Source organism: Onthophagus taurus, chromosome 7 (genome assembly GCF_036711975.1).
Source record: "Onthophagus taurus isolate NC chromosome 7, IU_Otau_3.0, whole genome shotgun sequence".
Classification (NCBI taxonomy): domain Eukaryota; kingdom Metazoa; phylum Arthropoda; class Insecta; order Coleoptera; family Scarabaeidae; genus Onthophagus; species Onthophagus taurus.
Genome location: NC_091972.1, coordinates 20,400,561 through 20,426,887, shown reverse-complemented (window position 1 = coordinate 20,426,887; position 26,327 = coordinate 20,400,561). Strand labels below are relative to the sequence as shown.

Here is a 26,327-nt window from a genome sequence, read left to right as displayed (position 1 = left end):
TTCACCAACTCTAAAGGAATGTTGATTAATAGAGAAACCACGTCGAGTGAAATCAATACATAACCTTGTGATAACTTAAAATACTTTATTTTATCAACAAAAGCAAACGTGATTTTGATGTTATAAGTGGTTCTTTCACTGAAGGCCTGACTTAAAATTTCAGCTAAGAATTTAGACAATTGATATGTAGGTGAACCGACAAAAGAAATAATAGGGCGTAAGGGACACTACACCGTTGTGACAAATCAATCTCATATAAGTGTTTTTGTCAATGTACTCCTTTTCAAGCAGTAACTTTGGGAATTTATTATTTCTGTTCTATATAGTGGAGGGAGGACCCATACTTAAAATTGTATATTTGAACTGATCACCAAATAAATTAATAGATATTTGTATATACTCTGATTCATTCATATAAACGATAACTTGACCCTAATCAGCTTTTAAGATGAGAAGGGGGTCATCTCTATCTTTCCTCAGAAATGCTTTAGTTGATAAAAATGCCTTTTTTTATTAAAGTCTGATAGCGTGGTAGCCCTGGTCTTCTTTGCAAAAAATTAGTGATAACATTAGAACAACCCCCTGTTTTCATTGTTAGCATTTAGGGGTCAGCTTAATAACTGATTCAACCCCTGCAAGCAATTTGGGAAACGAAATCGAAGTCGCATCAGGTACTAAACCAAATTTTGGACACAAAGACAAAAAATTCTTTACAATTTCCGGAACTTCAACATTACTTCTATTAATTAATTAAGTAATTATTTTTACGGGTTGTTGAAGTTAAACCCTCTTTGTAGCTTCTTAAACTTCTTTATATTATCTTTGGTCGAAATCGTTTAACAAGGGTAAAGGTAAAATATCCACAAGCCTATATTCTATTTGCTTAATACAGTCGATTTCGCTTAATTGGGACCCATCTGAACCGAGGCATTTTGTCCCAATAAAGCGGCTGTCCCTACAAAGCGAAGTACGCATAAATTAAAGTTTCGATTTCGTTCTCTGAAATTTGTCACAATTATGCGAAATGGATTTGAAAATTAAGTACTTTTTTCTAGATGTAGTAGCTCATGCTGCCAACAAGTTGGCAGGTTCTGCGCTATAGAACAGGGACCCTGAGATACAACAGCTTATGCTCTCAACAAGTTGGCAGGCTCTACGATATAGAATACAAATTCTGAGATACTATAGCTCATGCATAAGAGAAATTTCATCCTTTTAAATGTAGTAGTTTATTTTGTCAACAAGTTGGCAGCCTATAAAGGAAGTTTCAACCTTTTAGATTAGTGATGGAACGGATATCCGGTAGCGGCTTTCGCTAAATCCGTTGCATCACTAATCGATACATACTAAAAAATTTAGAAAAATCATTCCGCATATCTATCCGAATTATCTATTATGGTTATAATTTCTCGTACATATTTGAAGTGATACCCTACATTACCACATTATTGCAATATTTGAACAAAAATGAAATTATTAAGAAAGCTGATAAGATATGTAAACTTATTTGGATTCAAGATACGAAATGAACTTTTTTAATACAGATTTAACAAACGAAGCAAGAAGATGGCTTTTATTAGAAAGACTTGCAGTTCTGTTAGTAATAAATGTGATGATGAAGAAACTACAATAAGAGATTTAATTCATATATCATTTTGCGATTGTTCCCATGAGGTTGCTGATGACAAACTTGAAATAAATAAAGTTGTACTAAATTTAAAAAGGTCCTATTGGGGTTGAACTTGATTATTATCTGCAGTATCCAACACCTACAAAAGATACTAATCCTTGTGAATGGTGGAGTACTAATAGGTTTTTAAAATCCGGCCTGATACCGGATAGTTGCCGGATATCCGTTCCACCGCTATTCTAGATGTAGTAGCTAATGCTGCCAACCTGTTGGCAGGCTCTACGATATAGAACAGAAAATCTGCGATACAATAGCTCAGGTATAAGAGAAGTTTCATCCTTTTAGATGTAGTAGCTTATGTTGCCAACAAGTTGGCAGCCTATAAGGGAAGTTTCAACCTTCTAGATTAGTGATGGAACGGATAGTGATTTTGTGAAAAGCCGGATACCGGATATCCGGCACCCCCTCATGCCGGATATTCGGTAACCGCCTTTTCGCAAAATCACTATCCGTTCCATCACTAATCGATACATACTAAAAAACCTAAAAAAATTATCCGGCATATCTATCCGGCCATTATGGTTATAATTTTTCGTACATTTCTGAAGTGATACCGGCTGAGCAGGCAACTATCCGGTTGAAATATTTGAACAAAAATTAAATTATTAAGAAAACTGATAAGATATGTCAACTTATTTGGATCCAAGATACAAAAGGAACTTTTTTAATGCAGATTTAACAAACGAAGCAAGAAGATAGCTTTTATTGGAAAGACTTGCAGTTCTGTTAGTAATAAATATGATGATGAATTACAAGCGAAGAGAAGAAGACTAGAAGAAACTGCAACTGAGATTTAATTCATATATCATTTTGCGATTGTTACCATGTGGTTGCTGATGACAAACTTGAAATAAATAAAGTTGTATTAAATTTAAAAAAGTCCTATTGGGGTTGAACTTGATTATTACCTGCAGTGTCCAACACCTACAAAAGATACTAATCCTTGTGAATGGTGGAGTACTAATAGGTTTTTAATATCCGACCAAGGCTGGAGATTTGGTTAACAATCCGGTATCCGGCCATTTTTTAAAATCCGGCCAGATACCGGATAGTTGCCGGATATCCGTTCCACCACTATTCTAGATGTAGTAGCTAATGCTGTCAATTTATTGGCAGGTTCTACGATATAGAACAGAAAATCTGAGATACAACAGCTCATGCTGCCAGCAAGTTGGTAGCATATAAGCGAAGTTACAAACTTCTAGATGTAGTAGCTCATGCCGCCAACAAGTTGACAGGCTCGGCACTATAGAACATAAACTCTGAGATACAATAGCTCATGCTGCCAACAAGTTGGCAGGTCCTACGATATAGAACAGACACTTTGAGATGCAATAGCTGATGCTGCCAACAAGTTGGCAGGCTATAAGATGAGTTACAACCTTCTAAATGCAGTAGCTCATGCTGCCAATAAGTTGGCAGGCTCTGCTGTATAGAACAGAAACTCTGAGATGCAATAGATCGTACTCCCAATAAGTTAGCAGCCTATAAAAAAAAGTTGCAATCTTCCAGATGTAGTAGCTCATGCTGCCAACAAGTTGGCAGGCTCTGCTGTATAGAACAGAAACTCTGAGATGCAATAGATCGTACTGCTAATAAGTTGGCAGCCTATAAAAAATGTTACAATCTTCCAGATGCTCATGCTGCCAGCTAGTTTGCAGGCTCTACCATATAGAACAGACACGTTCAGATACATATAAGAGAAGTTTCAACACTTTCAACCTTCTATACGTAATAGCTTATGCTGCCAACACATTGGCAAGTTCTGCGCTATAAAACAAAAACTCTTTGAGATTCAATAACTTATGCTGCCAACAAGCTGGGAGCCTATAAGGGAGGTACTTTTTTAACCGTACCGTAATCATAGCAAATAGAAGTATAACAAAATCTTTATACACTTCGTAGAAGTCGCATATATTTCATTTTCTGTAAAATATTTTTTTTTTTAAATAATAATTTCTCAATTTAACATTTAATTTTTTTCTTGGGATACTTTCGAAAGAAAATTTGTCGCATTGCGACAACGTATGCATAGCGTTTTTTTTTTGAATGCATTAAAATCAGTTGGTTTATATAATTAAACCATAAGTGACAAATTAAAAAGGGTAGTAGAATATTAAGGGTTTGTTATGTGACGATAAACGTATTTTGACCATTTCTTTTCTATTTGCGGTAAAGAAAAGGGTCACCGGAAACAATCAAAAAAACAGGGTCGTCACCCCTCACTTATACAAAACGAAGTTAAATTATCTATGAGAGGGAGAAGGAGAGAAAGTTAATTGGGTGGAGTGCTCAATAAACGAATATGGGTTATAGTACAAAATTAGCTAAACAATTTTAAATTGAAAGCACTTTGTGATTTATGATCTTAATTTTTAAATGGATTGTGATATTTATATTTGTTTTTAAAATCTCTTGTTCTTCGTATTGTTTGCAGGTGAATACGAGGGTAGGGCACGACCCGAGGTTTAGGGTTTTTTTCCATTGGACCGTTAAATTAGGCGCGGTCTCCGTCGGGAGAGACTCCTGAGGCGCCGTTTCGCGTCCCGACGCCCTTAACGAATTCCCATAATCCGTCTCTCGCGAGCCTAACAAACTGCTGGGATAACATCTCCGAGTGGAAATAGAACAAAGCGTCCATCAAACGTTGACGTAACAAAGGGGGCCGCGCGCAAGAAGAGGCGGACGGCGACGCGGCGATCCGTTGCCGCTACCGTCGGTCCTCGGGCGTCGGTAGCGGTAGGCACCCGAGGGGGAAGTCCGCGGGGGCGGTGACGTGGTGTGAGGGCGCCGGCGGAATTGCGCGCCGCGGCGCTGCTGCTGTGATGGGATGGGGTTGGGTTGGGGTTGGGGTCGGGGTTGGGTCGACGCGAGAACGGACGTACGTCGACGTGGGATGGGGCGCCGGTCGGTGGGCGTCGAACCCTCCTGCTGGCACCGGCGTCGGGGGGTGAGGACTGGCACGGCGTCCGTAACGCGCGTCGGTGTAAGCCGGCGGCGCGAGGGTTCACCAAACAGGACCGGCATCGTAACTACCAACCCTTCTCAACATACGATCAAAGAAATATCCAACGTAATTAACAAAAATTTCTTAACCACCCCTTCAACTTGTATAAAACAATCCATAAACCATAAATTAAGATTTAATAATCAAAAATGTATGCCCAAAAATTTTTTTTCAGCACTATTTCCTTACAAACACAACATCTTATCAATAAAAGAAAAGAAAATAGTAGCACCTTCTTTAAATAAATACTTAAACAAAACAATGATCAATACGGTCCTGTTTTCTAGGGGGTTGGTGAAGGTGGTATGAGGTTGGGGTAGCCTAAGGGAACGCGGACGACGAAGGGGCGGCCGAGGGGGTGGTACCGGGCGCTGTCATCCGGCCGTGGGGTGGCGTGGGTCGGATCGGGCGGGTGGGCGTCGTACGTGCCCGGGCGATCGGAGCGGGAACCGACGCCGCTGCCGCCGACGCCACTGCCGCCGCGGTGCTGTCACCGTTCATCCGAATACCGCCGTGCGGGGTGCGGGGAGACAGGCGGGCTAATGGCCCCCCGATATGCGGACCCGGTAATTTCGCGCGGACCGGACGAGGGACGCTACCCGCCCCCCGCCGCCACTACTGCCTCACCCGTCGCCCCCGCGCGTCGCGCCTCGAAAAGAGGCCGCTAAGTTCGGCCGAAGCGAAGGTATGCCGCAGGCCGTCACCTTGAATTATGGTGACCAGAAGGCCCCGCATACAAATATAAATCAAACGCGCAAACGAGAACAAGAAAAAACGCGAGAGAACTCATTTAGAACCTTCAAATTTTAGGCAAACAAAATCTGTTTGTTTTATGAAGCGTTTAATGATTAATAAATTTACTTGACTAAGCGACAAATAAGTCGTGGCATAAATTTAATCACAAATACTAGAGTCAAAATGACTCTAGTACTACATCTAGAGTTTGATTTTGTACTTTTAAACTGGTTTTTATTTTATATAGAATTTAAATCTAACTAGTTTCGTCCCTTGGCCATCTTCAGAGACTCTACAAATGAATTCATTTTACAAACAAGTTTCACGTATCAAAGTCGAAATCAGATTATTAGTTACTAATTTAGAAAATTAAAGTTTAAAAAGTTGTAAAAGAAAATTAAGGAAATATTAAGAAACTTGGGAAAAATTCAAGAATCATCATGTGGCTTAAAAATCGACGATTTTTTTTAATCAATGTGAAATGACCCAAAAAACACGTTAAAAATAAAAAGAAAGTGCAGAAAAGTGACTAACACTAGATTAACTTCAGTTATAAAACTTCTATTTGATAACTAACTGCAGGTTAAAAATGTCAACCTCAATTTTGACATATTTGTAATCTTCCTTAAAAATCCTTTAAAATGAGTACAAACACGACATATGTATCTTCAATATTAATGAAGTTATGGTCAACTTCCGGTTAAGAATGTCAACGTCAATTTATAAGATATTATGACATATTTGTAATTGTCGTGAAAAATCCTTTAAAATGAGTCCAAAAATGATACATTTAATTCAAATATTACTCGAGATATAAGCAACTTCCGGTTTGAAATGTCAATGTCATTTTGACATATTCTTAATTTTTATAAAATGTCTTAATATTTGTCACAAAAAACAAAAAATAATAAAAAAAAAATTAAAAATTAAGGTTGGTATTAATATTTAAAAATTAAATTGGTTGCTAACTTCAGGTTTAATGATTTTTATTCAAACTTTTTTGTTTTTTGAGATAACGGCGTCATCTTTGGACTCATTTTAAAGGTTTTTTAATGAAGATGGCAAATATGTCAAAATTGACGTTGACGTTTTAAACCGGAAGTGATTGAGATATCGAGTTTGGACTCATTTTAAAGAATTTTTTATGAAGTTGACACATATGTCAAAATTAAAAGGTTAAAGTTCGAACTTTTTGGTTTTATGAGATAAATGCGTCAAGTTTGGATTTACTTTAAAGGTTATTTTATGAAGATTACGAATATAATAATAAAATTTAAGTTGACATTGACAACTGAAAGTTTTTTTCATGACTGAATCCGAATGTTTCCAGTTCTCGTTCTAGTTTTAGTTCAATAAAAATATACAACATAGTAATATCTTATGCTAATTAGCGCTACCTACCATTGCCACTAGAACTAACACTACACCGAGAACTAGAAACATTTGGATTTAGTCCCACGTCTCTCAAGACGGCTAAACCCGAATGATTCTTGTTCTAGGTCTTGTGTTAGTTCTTGTGCTAGTGTAAAACTAGAACTAACACTAGATCTAGAACCAGAAATATTAGGGTTTAGCCGTGCATCCGAAGACGCACGGCTATACCCGATACAATCATCTAAAATATAATTTAAAAAAAATAAAAATTTAAGGTTGGTATCAACATTTAAAAATTAAATTGCTATCTTCATTGTTGCTAACTTCGGGTTTAATGATTTTTATTCAAACTTTTTTGTTGTTTGAGATAACTGCGTCATCTTTGGACTCATTTTAAAGGATTTTTTATGAAGTTGACAAATATGCCAAAATTAAAAGTTTAAGGTTCGAACTTTTTGGTTTTGAGATAAATGCGTCAAGTTTGGACTTACTTTAAAGGTTATTTTATGAAGATTACGAATATAATAATAATAAAATTAAAGTTGACATTAACAACTGAAAGTTTTTTTCACGACTAAACCCGAATGTTTCTTGTTCTAGGTCTTATGTTAGTTCTAGGTCTAGTGTTAGTTCTAGGTCTAGTGTTGGTTCTAGTTTTAGTGCTATAAAATATGCAACATCGTGATATCTTATGCTAACTAACGCTACCTACCGCTGTCGGTTGTAAAATAGATAAGATGAGAGATGTTAATCTATTTGTAGAGTCTCTGAAGATGGCCAAGGGCCAAAACTAGTTAGACTTAAAATCTACAGGCTGTCCCGAAACGCAACGTCAAACGGGCACCGGGTGAGAGGCCAACCCATACCTGTTCTGGTAAAAATAAGCAAAAAATTCCATGTCTCTTAGTTATGTGGTTATATTTTTAAAAATGTTAAAAATCGAACGTTCACCGAACAGATACAGCAATTTGAAATTACAGCTCCTCCCACAAATACGCGCAAAATTTGAATAGATTCTTTCTATTAGGAAGCCCGGACTACAAAGGACAACAAAGAACAGCTCTCTTTCTTATTCTTTTCCTTGCCGTTTACGTTTGTCATTCGAATTACAAGCTAATTTGGTTTTAATCCTTGTTTACTTGGTTCGATTTGTCGTTATTTTCCCGTAATTCCCGTACTTTTCAGTACGTATTTAACACGTTTTGTCTATTGAGATAAGTAATATAAACGTTTAATACTGAATACATGTTAAAAATTTCTTTTGTAAAAGAACGTCCAGCCAAACATTTTTGAGTTGTGGACAGCATGTATTAAACGTATTTAATAGATACTAACGAGAACTCACACAAAACAAAGACGCAAAAGTCTAGTTTACTGCAACGGCAAGCATTTTCAATTACATCCTTAATGTGGACAAATAAATTTAAAATTACCTGCTGTCTATTAATATAGTGTCTGTTATACAGGTGAGTCTGTTCGCAGTGTGCTTAAAATACTTAAGGAATACACAAATATGCATGAATTTCAACCACCGCCAAAGAGTAATTTTGATTCATTCTTCTTTTGCGAAAAACGAACCACCTACGTTGAATACAATTTTAGAACTGATACATGAAAATGATGCTGCTACTATACGATATCATTGTCTTGTGCAGTCGTTTCCTACGAGAAATTCGAAAACACCGTGCAGAAGACAGGAAATTATACTTTTTAGATGATACCTGGGTGAACGCTGGTCATACTGTCAATAAGGTGTGGAAGAACATGTCAGTTATAACGTCGAGGCAGGCTTCAATAAAAGCGGCTTAACGACAAGATTAACAGATCTTTCAGGGAAAGGTGATCGTCTGATAGTTCTTCACATAGGATAACAGGACGGTTTTGTAGAAAATGCTTTGCTTTGTTTTGAATCAAAGAAGACTGGAAATTATCATGAAGAGATGAATGCTGAAGTCTTTGAATGATGGTTTGTCCAAATTTTAGGACATTTAGATGAACATGCCATGATCGCAATGGACAGACAACACTTTTTATCATAGCCGAAAAACAGAGAAGATACCCAATAGTGCCACTAAGAAAGCCGATATTCAAGCCTGGATGACGAGCAATTTAATTGCTTACGAAGCTGGTATGTTGAAATGCGAACTGCTGGATATTGTGAAACGGGCAACTGTTACACCAAGGTATGTGGTCAATTAAATGGCAAGAGAACAGAATCGAACGGTATTGCGATGACCCCCATATCATTGTGAATTCAACACCGTTGAACTAATATAGGGGCAAATAAAAGGAGAAGTTGCAGAAATAATACAACATTTAAAATGAAAGATCTGCATCCATTATTTTAACAAGCTGTAAGCAATGTTTCTGCAGATAATTAGAGGAATGATATTGGTCATGTCAAAGGTGAGGAAGAAAAATTGTGGCAGGTCGATAATTTAATGGAGGTTAAAATGGAGCAACTAACGTGGGGTGCTTCTTCCTCGGAAGAGAAAATTTCCTCCGAAACTGATTCAAACTGAGTCATATTACCTCAATTTACAAAATTTCTACTTTATACAACGAAGTGATCACAATATTATTTTGTGATACGATACATAGAACACCGTAAAATATTATTTAACAGTAAAACTTATCTATTGTTAAAATTATATACAAAAATAAAATCTTGTTTACATTATATTTGTGCTTTGTTTTCATATAACAACTTTGAAATCCTTTTATACATACAGGGTGTTCCGTGACTCGACCGACAAACTTATACCATGTATTCCGGGGTCATTACGATCAAAAAAGTCCATATATAGTTCCATATACCATATAATTCCTCTTTATTTCAGAGATATTGAAGGAATTAAAAAAGTTAACAGTTAATCTTGGCGATTTAACGTTTGACAAATTAATGATTTTTGTTTTGTTTTATTAATTTAAGCCATTATGTCGCATTTTACTAATGCAGAATATGGTTTTCGTATATGGTTTTTGCAATGGAAGTGTGTATGTCGTCCTGTAGAAAGAGATGGAAATTGGCACGCTGAAGCACTTTTAAATGCAGTTGAACAAAGTCCGTCCACCAGTATTCGTAGAATTTCATACCAATCTCATACCATCTGATACAACGGGAATCCCTCAAACCAACATAAGGAGAATTCTGCACTATAATGGCCTTTATCCCTCCCTATCATTTACAAAAAGTTCAACATTTACTTCTTCAAGATTTAGAAAATCGAGTACGGTATTGCCAGTGGTTACAAAATAATTTAGAAGTTATTTCATACATACTTTTTACGGATGAGGCCCAGTTTACAAGGAATGGTATTAACAACACACGTAATTCTCACATCTGGACGGATCAAAACCCACACGAAACAATCGTTGTTAAATAATCATCTTATTGGGCCTCATTTTTTTTAGACATCTTAGTGTAGAAATTTACCTTCACCTTATGGAAGAAGAATTGCCAAATTGCATGCAAGATATTTCTCTAGAAGCTCGTCGTGGCATTTAGTTCCAGTAACACATTTTGGGAGACAAGTGACGGTATTTCTTAATGAAGATTTTCCGGAAAGGTGGATAGCACGAGGTGGTCCTGTATATTGGCTAGCTCGGTCACCTGACTTGTCACCTCTAGATTTTTTTCTGTGGGGTTGCCTCAAATCTCGTGTGTATAGTAGTAATCGTAAACCAGATACACGCAAAGAGTTGATTGACAGAATAGTTGAAGCTACTAATTCGCTAAAGAATGAATTGGCAGTAATTAACTGGCAATATTGTATGACACGAAGGATAGCTGCATGTTTAGAAAATGCGGTTCTCATTTTGCACAGTTGCTGTAATTTAATAATAAATAAATAAATTAATAAATTTTCTTTTAACATTTTTATTTATTTTTGTTTTTTTTTATTTTTATTTCGATATCTCCTAAACAAACAAGAATTCACCTATAGGTGATATACCATTTTTTGATCGTAATAACCCCTTGAATATATGGTATAAGTTTGTCGGTCGAGTCACGGAACACCTGTATATTAAAAAGAGGTTAATTTTTAGATTGTTTATTTTGTAGTTATAACGTTTATTGCATGTATAATATAGTATACATAATCATATTAGCGTAAAGCCAAAGGGTATTGAGCTAATATAAAAACATAAAATTATATTTTTCTATCGATCCCTGGGATTATTGGCGACCACTAATTTACACTATTAAATTCCCAAATAAACTTTGAAATACACTTTTGGTACCTAACCCAACTGCTGGTAACCATTATTTTTAGCCTGTTTGACTGAAATCACACTGCATGCTTATATACCCAATTCTTTTTTGTGTGTCAAAATGGCTATTGTGTAATAGTGGAGGAAATAGGCGTGAGTTAGCTCAGGTTCACTGCATCTGTTCGGTGAACAGAGTATAGTAGTCTTTACTTGAAACTTTAAAAAGCGAGTTTTAGTGTACTCTGCCGTATTTTATACCAATCTTTATTATACGTACAGTGTGTTAATTAATACGCAAATCGCGTATTACGATACGAATACTGTGATATTGGTTGCATACTTGCAATGATGACGTCGGGTACGATAATTAATTAACACAGTGTATATTGGTGACTATTATACAAAAATTTGTTGCAAGAAAGTACAATAAATTGACAAGGTATTATGGCTTGGTAATCCGAAGACTCGTAATGTCTTATTTGGGAAAGATACGAACAAACAAATTTGGGTAGAGTACTAACATAAAAGCTCTACAGATAAAACGCCATAACATCAAAACTCTCCGGAAGGCGAAGACAGTTGGTGTAAATGGCGTAAAGCAGAGGCCGCCGACACACTTGACAGTTTCCGTTACTCAAGTCCACCGTTGAGTATACAGGTTTTGGAATTAAGACCAATTTATTAAGATTTATCCCATGATGAGCTGCTCGAATGTTGCTCGGGTGCAGAATCACAAAATAATTTGGAATTTCAGTTTTAAACATTTACAATATAAAACGATAACAAATTCCAGGTGCAAGTTTTTCGCTGTTATAATCTAATTTTTACTAATAAAATAATAAATTGGCCAACAAGCAGAAAGCAATAAGATTTGTATTAGCCAAGCAAGAATGCGTTTGCTCAATTTCGCAAGAAACCCAAAAAACGCATCGTAGAGACAAAAGAGTAATCTTGTATGATATGTAAGACTTGTAAGAAAGGTCCATTTATGGTACTGGAATAGCAAATTAACTGTAAATACATATTTGTATTTTAAGGTTTCCAGAACATAATACAGTGAAATTCCCCTAACTCGAACATCTATATTTCGAATTATCCTCTAAGGCCCACTACTACCACTCATAGTTAAAGTCTCTGATAGCGTTATCTATCGGATAGCTTAAAAATTGGTTACTACCACTGTATTTATCTTATAGATACCGGTATCCAAGTGATAACTTTTGAAATATCTGTAACCTGTGGATTGGGTGTTGGATAAGTTGCTATCTAAGGGATAACTGCGGATACCTAACCTCAAATAGGATTTATACTGACGTATAAAATTGGAGCGTTTTACTATTTCAGTTAAAATAAGAAAAGTAATATAAACTTAAATAAAAAACTATTAATAATTAACATTAGATAAAATCATCATAGATAATTTCTTCGCCATTGGAGGTGAAGAACAAATTTTTGAAGAAATCAATGAATTATTTCTTATAAGAAGCGAAAGAATAATAAGGAATAGAGTTGACCATTTAAATATTCATTCAGATGATGAATATATCGTCTTTCGAAAAAAAGTTTTCGTCAAATTTTGAATCAAATAGAAGATGTAATAAAACCTCTATCCACGACGTAAGTAATTTGTTCATTGTTATTATTTAATGTAAAATTCATCAAAATTTTAGTAACAATGCTGTACTTAATTCAAACCGTTTGTTGCTGACTCTTCGGTTTTATGCAACAGGTAACATGTTGCTATCCATAGCAGATTTTGCAGGAGGGAGTGTACCATTGGCATCTTCATCATGTTAGTTGTGCCATTATTGTTTACCATCTCATTTTAACATACAATAATACGAGATATAGTACATACCTTTTGCTTTCTTTGCCATGTAATTGCATCACTTTTTTTGTTTTTTATTACGTTTTTATGTTTGATAACAAATTTAAGAAGATGTTCGCATTCTTCTTTGGTGAAATTGGTTCATCGCCTTTTCTCAGTCTTTTCCAAATTTTAATTTTAAGGTTAGAACAGGTTAGAATATCGTCAAAATACCTAATAGTAGGTCTTTTGACCACACAGAGCTGTCAATTTAACATAGTAGACCAAAAAAATGCCTAGATTCCTTGGTTATGTCAAGGATTTCTTAACTATGAGATAAATTGAGGTGGTAGTACGCACGACCTTGTTATCTACGAGATAAATTGTATCGTATAGATAGCTTAACTGACAGATAGCATTGGTTTGGTAGTAACGGGCCTAAGGCCCACTTTCACCATCCTCCTGATAAACTATCTAGAGGATTACGGTTACGGCGGTTTTAGCGCTCTCATTGGCTAAGAACTTTATTTATCTATCGGATAAATTTATCAAGAGGTGGTAAAAGTGGCTCTAAGGCCCACTTTTACCATCCTCCTGATAAACTATCTAGAGGATGGTTACGGCGGTTTTAAGCGCTCTCATTGGTTAAGAGCTGGATTTATCTATCGGATAAATTTATCAAGAGGTGGTAAAAGTGGGCCTAAGTCGAATAATTTTCGTAAGCACAAGCGTTTAACTAGGCTTCAAATGTGTTTAAATTTAAATGTGTTTAACTCGAAGTTTTCTTCCGCTCCCATAGTGATTCGAGTTAGGGGAATTTCACTGTAGTTATAAAAACTTCAATAGCGTTTTTCTCGAAATGGCGTTTTAGTAACTAAAATTTGAAGATTCTTGAAGAATTGAGTAATGAAACTTATTGAGGTTATAAAAGAATGTTTGAGGTTATATTATACCAAATAGCAAATATTAAGTTTATATGGTGAAGAATTTTTTTCATAAAATTTATTTAATGCTTCGTTAAAAACAGTAAGAAGATTATTATTATTGGCGAGTAATTTAATAGCAAGGTGTGTTTTAGCCACCATACTTCTTAGAGAGGTCAAACGAACGCCTTCCAACTGTCCACCGCACGGTGTTCGCCACCGGATAAGGTTTAACGTTTAGCTTCGCGGACAAAAAGTACTCACAGGATGTGGGTGTTTTACTTTTGCACGGGCGTCGTCGTCCGGATGACGATGACTATGACGACAACGGCGGCGACTATAGCGGCACCGTCAAAGTATATACGAGACGACCGTTCTCTTGCGCAATTACGAACCGCGCCAACTGTCCAAAGCGCAAACCGGCCTTAATTTATCCATCGGATATCGTCGTATGCAAATCGACCATTCGCCGCCGCGCTGGTCGCCGTTCCCGCTAGCTTGTCGCTACCGGTTCCGTTCTTTTTTCTCTTTAAACGCGAGAACCGCGAACGATTCACCGGTTCTCCTCGATCGTGTACTTTTCTTCCTCTATACTTGGAGTTCGGTTGCAAGGTGTCCTCCGACGTAATCGAATGCCGAACCGTGCGAAAGCTCCTTTAATTGCTTCGTTATATAAAGGAAATGCGGCCGAGGATGATATTTTTCACGATGGTTCGATATGTAGAAAGCAAAACGAATTATTACTTGAGCTCTTTACAGAATCGGATTAAGAATAAGGTTTTGAATAATAATTCGACAACAATATCTAATATTTATTAACACTAACTAACATCTTGAGGTGTATTATAACAAACTTGAGTCAAAAGATAATTCGTAACAATTCTCAAGTCATCTTTGTTCAAAACATTAAAATCAGGTACAGAAATCTGCAAGTTTTGTGGGCAAACCGAAAATTCGGAACACATGGTAATGATTTGATACATCATTCCTACCTCATTGATAATGACTTCAATTACATAACGCTCAATAAGATTTGAATAAATATGTCTTTTTTGACAATGTGCAAGCGATGCGGGCGAAGAGACAGAGAAGAAATTATCCAACTACAAGCTACAACCAGCTAAAAGCAGACCACCAACAATGTAGTGACAAAAATTGATCACAATACCAATTTGAAATGAGTCTACCCAACTTAACCCCACCAGAACAAAATCCAGAATCGCAAAGATTTTGAACATTCAGGTCATATTACTGCAATACAGAAGTTTGAACCAGAAGTATACTTCGCAAATCAACACTCTTTTCGTTGTTTCAAAAGCACGCACATCTTACACGAAAAAGGTTATGCAAAAACATAACGTGTGATTTATTGGTATCTTTGGATCCCATATTTACGGTAAAAGAAAGAAGGTTGATAGATTTTAAAAAGAAGGATGTAGAGGAAGCTGATGGAGAAGGAGAAACTGAAGGACAACATGAAACGAAGGATGAATTCTGACCATGAAAATGATGCAGATTGAAATGATTAAATCCCAAGTAGTTAAATCAACGCCTTCAGATTCTTTCTTTTTCTTATTCTTGGCAGAACTGAATTTAGGTCAAGTACAGGTAAGCATCGTGATTGGATACCACCTAGTGCTGCAAATCCTGATTTGTCCCCCCACTCTTGAAAATCACTTTCCCGATCAAAAATCTGTCAGTGCTTAGCTAGATCTCATCTAATGATAGATTTCCATACTCAGGTTCTAAGCTATATAAACATCTAGCAAACAATTTATCCCATGTTACTGTTTTAATCTGAGTCTGGAAAGCATATTGAGAATCGAACACCTGGATTCATACTTAAGCTGACATAATAGTATATTCGTCTTGATCCAGTACACCTTGTTTTCTTTTTCTGCAGATTTATGTAAATGCAGACTGCAGATTTATGTAAATTCTTCTACTCATCTGGCTTGAAATGCTTGCGAAGTGGTACAAAAACCAATTTACTGCAATTTCAATTAATAGAGTACTTCAGAACATATTTGGAAATGGAACGCGTTCTGGTTTGATTAACGGAAGATTTTGTGGTATAATATGTAATGCATCCTTTTTGGAGATTTCGAAGAGACAGAGAAGACTACAAGCTAGAAGCAGACCATCAACAATGCAGTGATAAAAACTAATCACAATGGCAATTCGAAATGAGTCCCAACCCAACCAGAACAAAATCCAGAATTACAAGGATTTTGAAAATTCAACCCATATCACTGCATTACACAGGTTTGAACCAAAAATACACTTCGCAAATCAATGCAAAGATTTATGTTGTTTCTAAAAGTGCTATATCATCAATTGGGAGAAGGCCATAAAGCGTGCAACAAAATATACAGAAAATTGCACGAAAAAAAGTTGTGCAAAAACATAATTTGTGATTTATTTATATCTTTGGATTATCTAATCTGAATTATATTATCTGAAGAAGCTTCATAGATTTTAAAGATAAGGATGAAGATAATGAAGTGGAAGATGATGGAGAAGGAGAAACTGAAGGACAAAATTCAAAAATAGAGAAAGAAGTGGACGTGGAGACGAAGGTTAAATTTTGACCACGAAAATGATGCAGCTTGAAAAGATTAAATCTCAAGCAGTTAAGTCAACACCTTCAGATTCTTTTTTTTTTTCTTATTCTTCGCAGAACTGAGAATTTCAATTTGGTAATCGCTAATGGAGGTGATAAATTTAGGTCAAGTGCACCTGGTGCCTCAAATCCTAATTTGTCCACTAGACTATTGGAAAAAATATATGTTAATCGGAATTTGTTTTAACGTGTGTAACATATAAATAAAACAACCAGAAGGTGAGATATTACCATTACACGTTGAAGGACAGGAATAACAGAAAGGAAAAGAAGACTATTGAAAATCACTTTACTTATTATTCCCCATTAAAACTCTGTCAATGGCTGATGCTTACCTATGCTTAGCCAGATCTCTCTCATCTAATGATAGATTTCCAAATTCAGGTTTAAGCATATAAACATATACCTAACAATTTATCCTATGTTACTATTTTCTTCCGGTTCTGGAAATCATGTTGAGAATCGAACACCTGCATTTATACCTAAGCTGAAATAATAGTATCTTCGTCTTGATCCAATACACCTTCTTTTCTTTTTCCTCAATGAAGTTATTAAGCATAATCGGATATGCCTTAGCAGCTGTTATATCTACACTGCAAATTTATAAAAATTCTTTTGCTCATCTGACTTGAAATGCTTGCGAAGTGGTACAAAACCCAATTTACTGCAATTTCCATTAATAGAGTACTTCACAACATATTTGGAAATGGAAACCGTTGTAGTTTGATTAGCGCAAGATTTTCTGGTAATGTTAAATGCATCTTTTCTGGTAATTTGGTGACAAGCTAGAAGCAGACTATCATCAATGCAGTGACAAAAACTAACCACAATGGCAATTCGAAATGAGTCTATCCCAAGAATTATGAGGAATTTACTCGCTTCATGTTGGTTCGGAAGTTCATGAAACGCAGCCCAACCCAACCTAATCAGAACAAAATCTAGAACCACAAGGATTTTGAAAATTCAGGTATATCACTGCATTATACAGGTTTGAACCAAAAGCACACTTCACAAATCAATGCTAAGATTTATGTTGTTTCTAAAAGTGCTATCTCATCAAATGGGAGAAGGCCATAAAGCGTGCAACAAAGTATACAGAAAATTGCATTAAAAAGGTTGTGCAAAAAACATAATTAGTGATTTATTCGTATCTTTGGATTATCTAATCTGAATTATTATCTGAAGAAGCTTGATAAATTTTAAAGATAAGGAAGAGGAGGAAGAAAATAATGATGTGGAAGATGATGGAAAAGAAGACACTGAAGGACAACATTCAAAAATAGAGAAAGAAGTGGACATGGAGACGGAGGATAAATTCTGACCACGAAAATGATGCAGCTTGAAAAGATTAAATCTTAAACAGTTAAGTCAACACTTTCAGATTCGTTCTTTTTTTTACTCTTCGCAGAACTGAGAATTTCAATTTGGTAATCGCTTATGGAGGTCAAGTGCACCTGGTGCCTTAAATCCTAATTTATCCACTATACTCTTGAAAGTTACTTTACATATTATTCCCCATCAAAAAACTGCCAATGGCTGATGCTTACCTATGCTTAGCCAGATCTACCCCATCTAATGACAGATTTCCAAATTCAGGTTCTTAGCATATAAAGATGTATGTTCTTTCTAAAAGTGCTATCTCATCAATTGGGAGAAGGTCATAAAGCGTGCAACAAAGTATACAGAAAATTGCATATTGTCAAATTCATATCTTTCGATTATCTAATCTGAATTATTATCTGAAGAAGCTTGATAGATTTTAAAAATAAGGAAGAAGAAAATGAAGTAGATAATGATGGGGAAGAAGAAACTGCAGAACACCATTAGGAAACAGAAAGAAGTGCCTTGAAAAGATTAACCTTTAGATTCTTTTTCTTATTCTTCGAAGAACGAATTTACCAGATTTTCAATTTGGTAGTACAGCTAAGCATCGCGATTAGATACCACCTGGTGTCTCAAATGATAGATGCTTATCTATGCTTACCCAGATTTATCTTCTATCTTCTTCTCTATTTAATGATAGATTTGCAAACTCAGATTTTAAGCCATATCAACATCTAGCTAACAGTTTATCCCATGTCACTCTTTTCTTCTGGTTCTGGAAATCATGTTCGTATTATAAATAAGAATCTAGATGATAACTCAACAACGTGATTTTACTACTTAGATGCCTACTTGACTATAGAATTTTCATTTCCCCAATGAGAACCAAATATCTATTCTGACATAGGTATTTTCGTCTTAATCCAGTACACCTTCTTTTCTATTTCCCCAATGAAGTTATTAAGCATAATCGGATAAGCCTTAGCAGCTGTTATATCTACACTGCAAATTTATATAAATTCTTTTGCTCATCTAGCTTGAAATGCTTGCGAGGTGGTACAAAACCCAATTTACTGCAATTCCCATTAATAGAGTACTTCACAACATATTTGGAAATGGAAACCGTTGTAGTTTGATTAACGCAAGATTTTCTGGTAATGTTAAATGCATCCTTTTTGGTAATCTGGTGACAAGCTAGAACCAGACTATCATCAATGCAGTGACAAAAACTAACCACAATGGCAATTCAAAATGAGTCTATCCCAAGAATTACGAGGAATTTACTCGCTTCATGTTGGTTCGGAAGTTCTTGAAACGCAGCCCAACCCAACCCAATCAGAACAAAATCTAGAACCACAAGGATTTTGAAAATTCAGGTATATCACCGCATTATACAGGTTTGAACCAAAAGCACACTTCACAAATCAATGTTAAGATTTATGTTGTTTCTAAAAGTGCTATCTCATCAATTGGGAGAAGGCCATAAAGCGTGCAACAAAGTATACAGAAAATTGCACTAAAAAGGTTGTGCAAAAAACATAATTAGTGATTTATTCGTATCTTTGGATTATTTAATCTGAATTATTATCTGAAGAAGCTTGATAAATTTTAAAGATAAGAAAGAGGACGAAGAAAATAATGACATTCAAAAATAGAGAAAGAAGTGGACATGGAGACGGAGGATAAATTCTGACCACGAAAATGATGCAGCTTGAAAAGATTAAATCTTAAGCAGTTAAGTCAACACCTTCAGATTCGTTCTTTTTTTTACTCTTCGCAGAACTGAGAATTTCAATTTGGTAATAGCTTATGGAGGTCAAGTGCACCTGGTGCCTTAAATCCTAATTTGTCCACCATACTCTTGAAAGTCACTTTACATATTATTCCCCATCAAAAAACTGTCAATGGCTGATGCTTACCTATGCTTAGCCAGATCTATCTCATCTAATGACAGATTTCCAAATTCAGGTTCTTAGCATATAAAGATGTATGTTCTTTCTAAAAATGCTATCTTATCAATTGGGGGAAGGTCATAAAGCATGTAACAAAGTATACAGAAAATTGCATATTGTCAAATTCATATCTTTGGATTATCTAATCTGAATTATTATCTGAAGAAGCTTGATAGATTTAAAAAATAAGGAAGAAGAAAATGAAGTAGATGATGATGGAGAAGAAGAAACTGCACGACACCATTAGGAAACCGAAAGAAGTGCCTTGAAAAGATTAACCTAATATTATATATGTATTATAAATAAGAATCTAGATGATAACTCAACAACGTGATTTTACTACTTAGATGCCTACTTGACTATAGAATTTTCATTTCCCCAATGAGAATCAAATATCTATTCTGACATAGGTATTTTCGTCTTAATCCAGTACACCTTCTTTTCTATTTCCCCAATGAAGTTATTAAGCATAATCGGATATGCCTTAGCAGCTGTTGCATCTGTACTGCAGATTTATGTAAATTCTTCTGCGCACCTGGCTTGCGAAGTGGTACAAAATCCAATTAACTGCAAAATCCACTAATGGAGTACTTCACAAAATATTTGGAAATATAAAGCATTAAAATGGCAATGATAAATGCAGCGGATATGACAAATTATCTTCATGAAATTGTACTAAATTTAAACAAATTTTTAGTGCAATATACCGTTTTAAGAAAACGTATTTCACCAGCCCCTGTGGCCTAATGGATAAGGCATCGGCCTCCTAAGCCGGGGACTGTGGGTTCGAGTCCCACCAGGGGTAATGAAATCAGCTTTTTTATCTAACATAACTTTTATTTAAATAAACAAAAACAAAAAATTTTTTTTGGTTAAATCATTTCTTTTTGTTAAACCATAAAAACACCTAATTATATCTGCAATAACGTTATGAAATCATACCAAAAGAGAGTTTGGGATTAAGCATTAGCTGCAATCATTATCCAATTCGACATGGCATCCAAGTACTTTGTAAACCATCGGCGTCCGTCCCACGTGGTAACCGTCAAATGCACATCTGTGTGCAATAACCGCATTGTACGACAACAGCACGGCACGAGATCGGTTTATATCGGTGAACTAGACAAGAACGAACCCAATGGAGAGAACGGAATGGAGCGAGTCTCATTCATTCGCCCACCGCTCTCTCCTCGAAACAGTTACAACTGCACGTAATTCTGTTATGAATGCGTTGTTAAATATGTCGATTGTCGATCGAATATTATTATTATGTGCAGTATTTACTAGCATTCGTCGCCACTCTCTTCAATGCTATAATACTTCCGAATCTGATCCCAATTGGCAGCAATTTGTCAAATGGGGACCATGTCAGGATTATTGAGTAGTTGAATTAACATGAAATGTCACAACCAAATGATTCATGTTTTGTTCCCAACTATATTTAATAAGTCAATTAAAAAGTTTTCTTAATACCCTACATGAATCAAATTGATGTAAATACAGTATAACGGACTAATACAAGGAAGAGAGTGTCTGTTTTAGCCAAAAGTCCGGCGAATAAAAAATTTTTAATTTGTACTATAAGCCTAGATTACTGGATACTCGTAAATATATAAATTTCGTAAAAATTCGTCTACTCTCATCACTTAAGTCTTTGAGTGCTTGATTACCTCTTGCTTCATTACTGTCTTTAGATAGTAAGTGGTGGATGCATTGTTTACAAATTCGACTGCGTTGCTGATTATTTTAGACTTCAGTCTTAAATTTTACGAAAGTCCAGTATTTACGTAGTGTCCATAGCCAACATAAAAATTTTCAGTGTACGCGATTTCTGGACTTTTGTAATAGTGCTTTCAAATAAATTTTCACATTTCACAGAAAAATGTCTTTCAAACAAAAAAAAAATCACGCAAAAGGAAATAGATGAAAAAGTACAACGAATAATGAATGGCGAAGGGAGTGATCCCGAATCTTTTGAACACAGTCACAGTGACTGGGAAGTAAATAACAAAGAATCAGAATTGAGTGAATTTAATGATAAAACAAATTGTTTAAAATATAATAAAAAATCATTAAATAGGTATTAATATATGATTGATTTTAGTCACTATCTGGCTGAACCATGGATGTGACAGATTAGCACTTTACGTCCCAATATTCGCCAAAATATAATCAAACAGAAACTTGTTTTTACTGCCCAAGTAGAAAATGACGTATTACCACCACATAGTATAAACAGTGTAAATATGCTAGTTGTAATGAGCACAGAGACAATATTTGTACGATGTATAATATATACTGACTTCCATAAAGAATGCAACACTTGATTTGTAATGCACTCATTTAGACGGCGTGGCATGCTATCAATCAAGAGATCTATAGCTGCCTGTGGTATATCAACCCAAGCTTCTTGAATCCGCATCCGGAAATCGTGTAAGTTATCTGGAGGGTGTGGTAAATTATCCAGTCGCCTACCGATCTCATCTCATACTTGTTCAATGGACGACAAATCAGGCGACCGAGCAAGCCATGGGAGGAAGGTAATGTTAGCTTCTTCCAAAAAACGTGTTGAAGCCATTGCCGTATAAGGGCGCGCAATATACTATTGGAAAATGGGATTTTCCAGTCCCTGAAGATATGGAAGCGCAACGGATTCTAGCACATTGGTAATATAACGAGCGGCGTTTAAGTAGCCATCAATGAAAACCAAGGGTGACCTGCTACGACGTTCTTAGCGATCTGTAGTCTGCGGGGACGTCCAGATCCAGGGAGACGTTGTTGCACCCCTTCCTCGGATCATTTGGACCAACATCTCAATACCGTTGTAACATTTCGGCTTACACGACGAGCAATTTCTTTTAGCGAAAGTACGGCCTCTCTCATGCCAATAATACGGCCACGTTCAAAATCAGTCAATTGGGAAAAATGTTGATGTTGATGTACTCTTGGTATTATTCCCAAGTTCAGATGGAAATTGTGAAGAATAATTTGCAAAATTGACAGTTAATTACACACTGATTTGTTTATTTCTTCAAATTTATTGTTACTAAATGTAAAGGAAAAAACAAAAAAAAGAGCCAAACTACTAGCTAGATTTTATTATATTAGATTTCAATAAAATCGGTCAACAAATTCTAGGTGTTGCAATTTTTATGGAAGTCAGTATATTATAAAAATTGCTCTTAATACTATCTCATTATTGTTGTGCTAAAGCATTAAAGAAATTGATTGTAATTTTTACTTTTTCTTATAACAAATAGGGCAATGTCGTCTTGAGGGGACCGCCTAAGAACAGATTCGAAAAAACTTTTTTGTGGAAGAAGATTACTCGTAGTTTTATAATATGTATATCAATAGTTAGTTTATATCACTAGATAACTTTTTATGGCATGAGATCTACGATTTTTTATTTGGCAGAAAGAAATTTTGATCTTCCAAAAAAAGTCAAATTTATGAGTAGCATTATCCATGATACTTTGATACACTGAGCATGCTAAGGAATCGCTGGAGCTCTCACTGAGCACTTCCCTACTCTAAAATCACCTGGAGGGGATGGAATTCTGCCTACTTTTTTGCAAAAAGGCATAGAAGACCTCCTCCCAGTAATAATATCCCTTCATTATGGAGGAAAGTAAAGATGGCATTTATACCTAAAGATGGTAGGCATTCAAACGTCTATCAAAAGGCATACATACAGACCAACTAGCCTAACTTCATTTCTCCTCAAAAGGATAATCGAACAATAGCTTAGGAATGGAGCGCTGGTCACTAATCCACTTCATGCCTATCAGAAAGTAAAATCAGCAATTACTGCTCTCCATGCTTTAACAAGCATTTTAGAGGAGACAATTGCAACCAAAGAGATAGCCCTATGTGCTTTCATAGACATAGAGGGTGCTTTTGATAACACCTCGTAGAAATCCATAGAGAAAGCTTTAAACGTAAAAGACATACATCCGTCGACGACTAGTTCGACAGGTCGGCAGATCACAGCCAGTCTGGGAGGCGAGTCGTTGACTATTAAGGCACTTAGAAGATGCCCCCAAGGGGGAGTGTTTGCACCTCTCCTATGGTGCTTGGTAGTTGATAACTTGATGAACACCTCAACAAAAAATGGATTCATGATTCACGGTTATGCTATTGACCTGGTGACCACAATTCAAGGTAAATATGACACTATTATAACCCAACTAGAGCAGAAAGCCCTACTACTTACTAGCACTTCGTGCAGAAGCAATGGGCTCAGCATTAATCCAAACATAGTCGAAATAGTCCCGAAGAAGGAAGTTATAACTGAAAGCACCCGCCATTGAAGGCAGAACTATTAACCTCAAAACCGAGTCAAATACCTAGGGTAATACTAGACAGTAAATTAAACTGATACTCCCACTTATTGTTAGTCGAGGTGAGGAAAAGGTGCTGAACATATAAACATACTGTGTGAATGTATCGCCAGAGGATGTCTAAGACACAAAATTTCACCTGACGCCTACCGACATAAAGGAACAACACCTTAAGGTAATACTAAGATTCATAAAGGACCTGCATTTGCCCTTAAATTTTGGAAGGCTTAAGTAACAATACATCTTACTTAATAATATGTAATAATAATAGTAATCCATGATACCTTGAGGCATTCTAACTTTGTTGAACAACAAGAAAGGTGGCATTGAGTTCCCATTAGCACTGACAGCCAAAGCCACGGTGATCACGCTACCACGCGCAGCAGCTGTTTATTTTCCAACACGTCTGGCTTCTTTTAATAAAAGATAGGTTAAAACCAGTTTAATGTCAGTTTATATCCATAAAAATGGTAATTTAGCATTAAAAATGAAAAAACATACACGGTCCACTTAGGGTTACAAAACAAAAGGTGGACCACTCAAAGTAACAAACACATTTTTGAGAGAGCCACGGTATTGTTTTTCAACATCACAAATTATTACTTAATAAATTTAGACGATGAATTTCAATGTCCAAAGGAATAGAGAAAATATGCCTCGTCTTTATAAACTTGACTTTTACAATATTTTTACATTTCAATAAATAACAAAATAAAAATAAAATGTACAAAATTATAATTCCGACTTTACTTATGGTTTTTTTATAACAATGCTCTCTTGTAGCACACAAAAGCACGTCTGTTCATCTCGACTCTTATTAACTTATGGTTTTCAGGTAGCTGCTGCTGACACTATTACACTTTGATTGTGACGTCATACAAATCTTTCAGGTTACTTAAGATGACATTACCCTATTCTTTTTGAAAAGTGGTGTATTTTCGTTTAAGTTCAATATTAACGTTCATAGAAAACAGTCCAGTAATCTAGGGTTAAACTGTTTGAATGAATAATTTTAATGCACACAAATTCGGACAGTTATCCACACCGTTGCGTTCAGTGTACTTGGATTTATATTTATACTAAGGACGGTAGTTAGATTAGCAATCTACTAGAGGATTGCTACATCCCGCGAACAGGAGCACAGCTCGTAGGCCCGTTCGTGACGTCACGTATAGGTAATCAACTACTATTTCACACTTTCACTAGCAAATGCTTAATTTATTCTATTCGTGTGTTGTAATGTTGTTAGTTTGAGATTAAAGCTTCATAATATAAATTAAATATCTTGATCGAGTTTAGCCGTACGTCTTTTAAAACGGCTAAACTCGAATGTTTCTAGTTCTAGGTCTAGTGTTAGTTCTTTTAGGCCCACTTTTACCACCTCCTGATAAATTTATCCGATAGATAAATCCAGTTCTTAGCCAATGAGAACGCTTAAAATCGCCATAACCATGGCAACTATCCTCTAGATAGTTTACCAGGAGGATGGTAAAAGTGGGCCTTAGTTTAATAAAACTATACAACAATCTAGCGCTAAATAACAGTTAAAACTAGAACCACGGTTCTTGATTTATACATCATATAGACAACTCGGGAAATACCCCGAGTTTTTCTATGAACCTGGAATAGAGCAATTTGAATAGATTCAATAGATAATATTAATAAAAGTATAGACTTAAAAGTATTTTGTCCGTTCTAACGAGATCCATTACATCGACGTTTTACTGTAGTAGCAATATAACCAATAAAGAAAGCATTCAAAGCGTATAAAGAGTAACTCTACAAATCCACTGAATACATTGTTCTCCCTCAATGCGGAGTTATTATCTGTAATATAAAGCAAGGGGGAAAATCGTCAACGAGAGGGCGTTTTCATAAAATAAACGGTCAAAATTAATAAAGTGGCCGTCCGGAAATAGGGTCACATTGAATGGGCAGCAATAATACGTCTCCATGTAGTAGGATTCAAATGGCCCACGATTCCCAAAGCGAACAGGTGGGCGGACTTAATAGTTTTAAAACTTTGAGAAGAGTCCGGAACGTGCCATTATAACCTATCTCTCTCTGGCACTCCGCCTTCTTTGTCGAGTGCGAACCGGGAAAGTTTCCGGGCGAGTTATCAAATAAATTACGAACAACGAGCTTATCGAGGAGTTTAGGGGATTTGCTGTTTACGTTATCTTACGAGATTTGCCCATACGGGAAACTCGTTTTTCTTCTTTTTTGCTGTATTCCTGTCTTGAGGTAAATTTAAGTTAACCACATGTAAAATTAGATAACCACTTTTAATGAGTAGTAGATTCAGAGATTTTATTCACAGTTTTTGTATTTGTGA

At 35.9% G+C, this 26,327-nt stretch overlaps 1 protein-coding gene and 1 non-coding gene across 2 annotated transcripts in view; one reads left to right on the top strand and one right to left on the bottom strand.

Annotated features, from left to right (window-relative positions):
* Positions 1-26,327, bottom strand: part of LOC111424637 (lost boys) — a 224,783-nt gene that overhangs the window by 185,985 nt on the left and 12,471 nt on the right. The gene's annotated exons all lie outside the window — the stretch shown is intronic.
* Positions 20,382-20,454, top strand: TRNAR-CCU (transfer RNA arginine (anticodon CCU)). Its single transcript has one exon. It is a non-coding gene; the product is annotated as a tRNA-Arg (tRNA).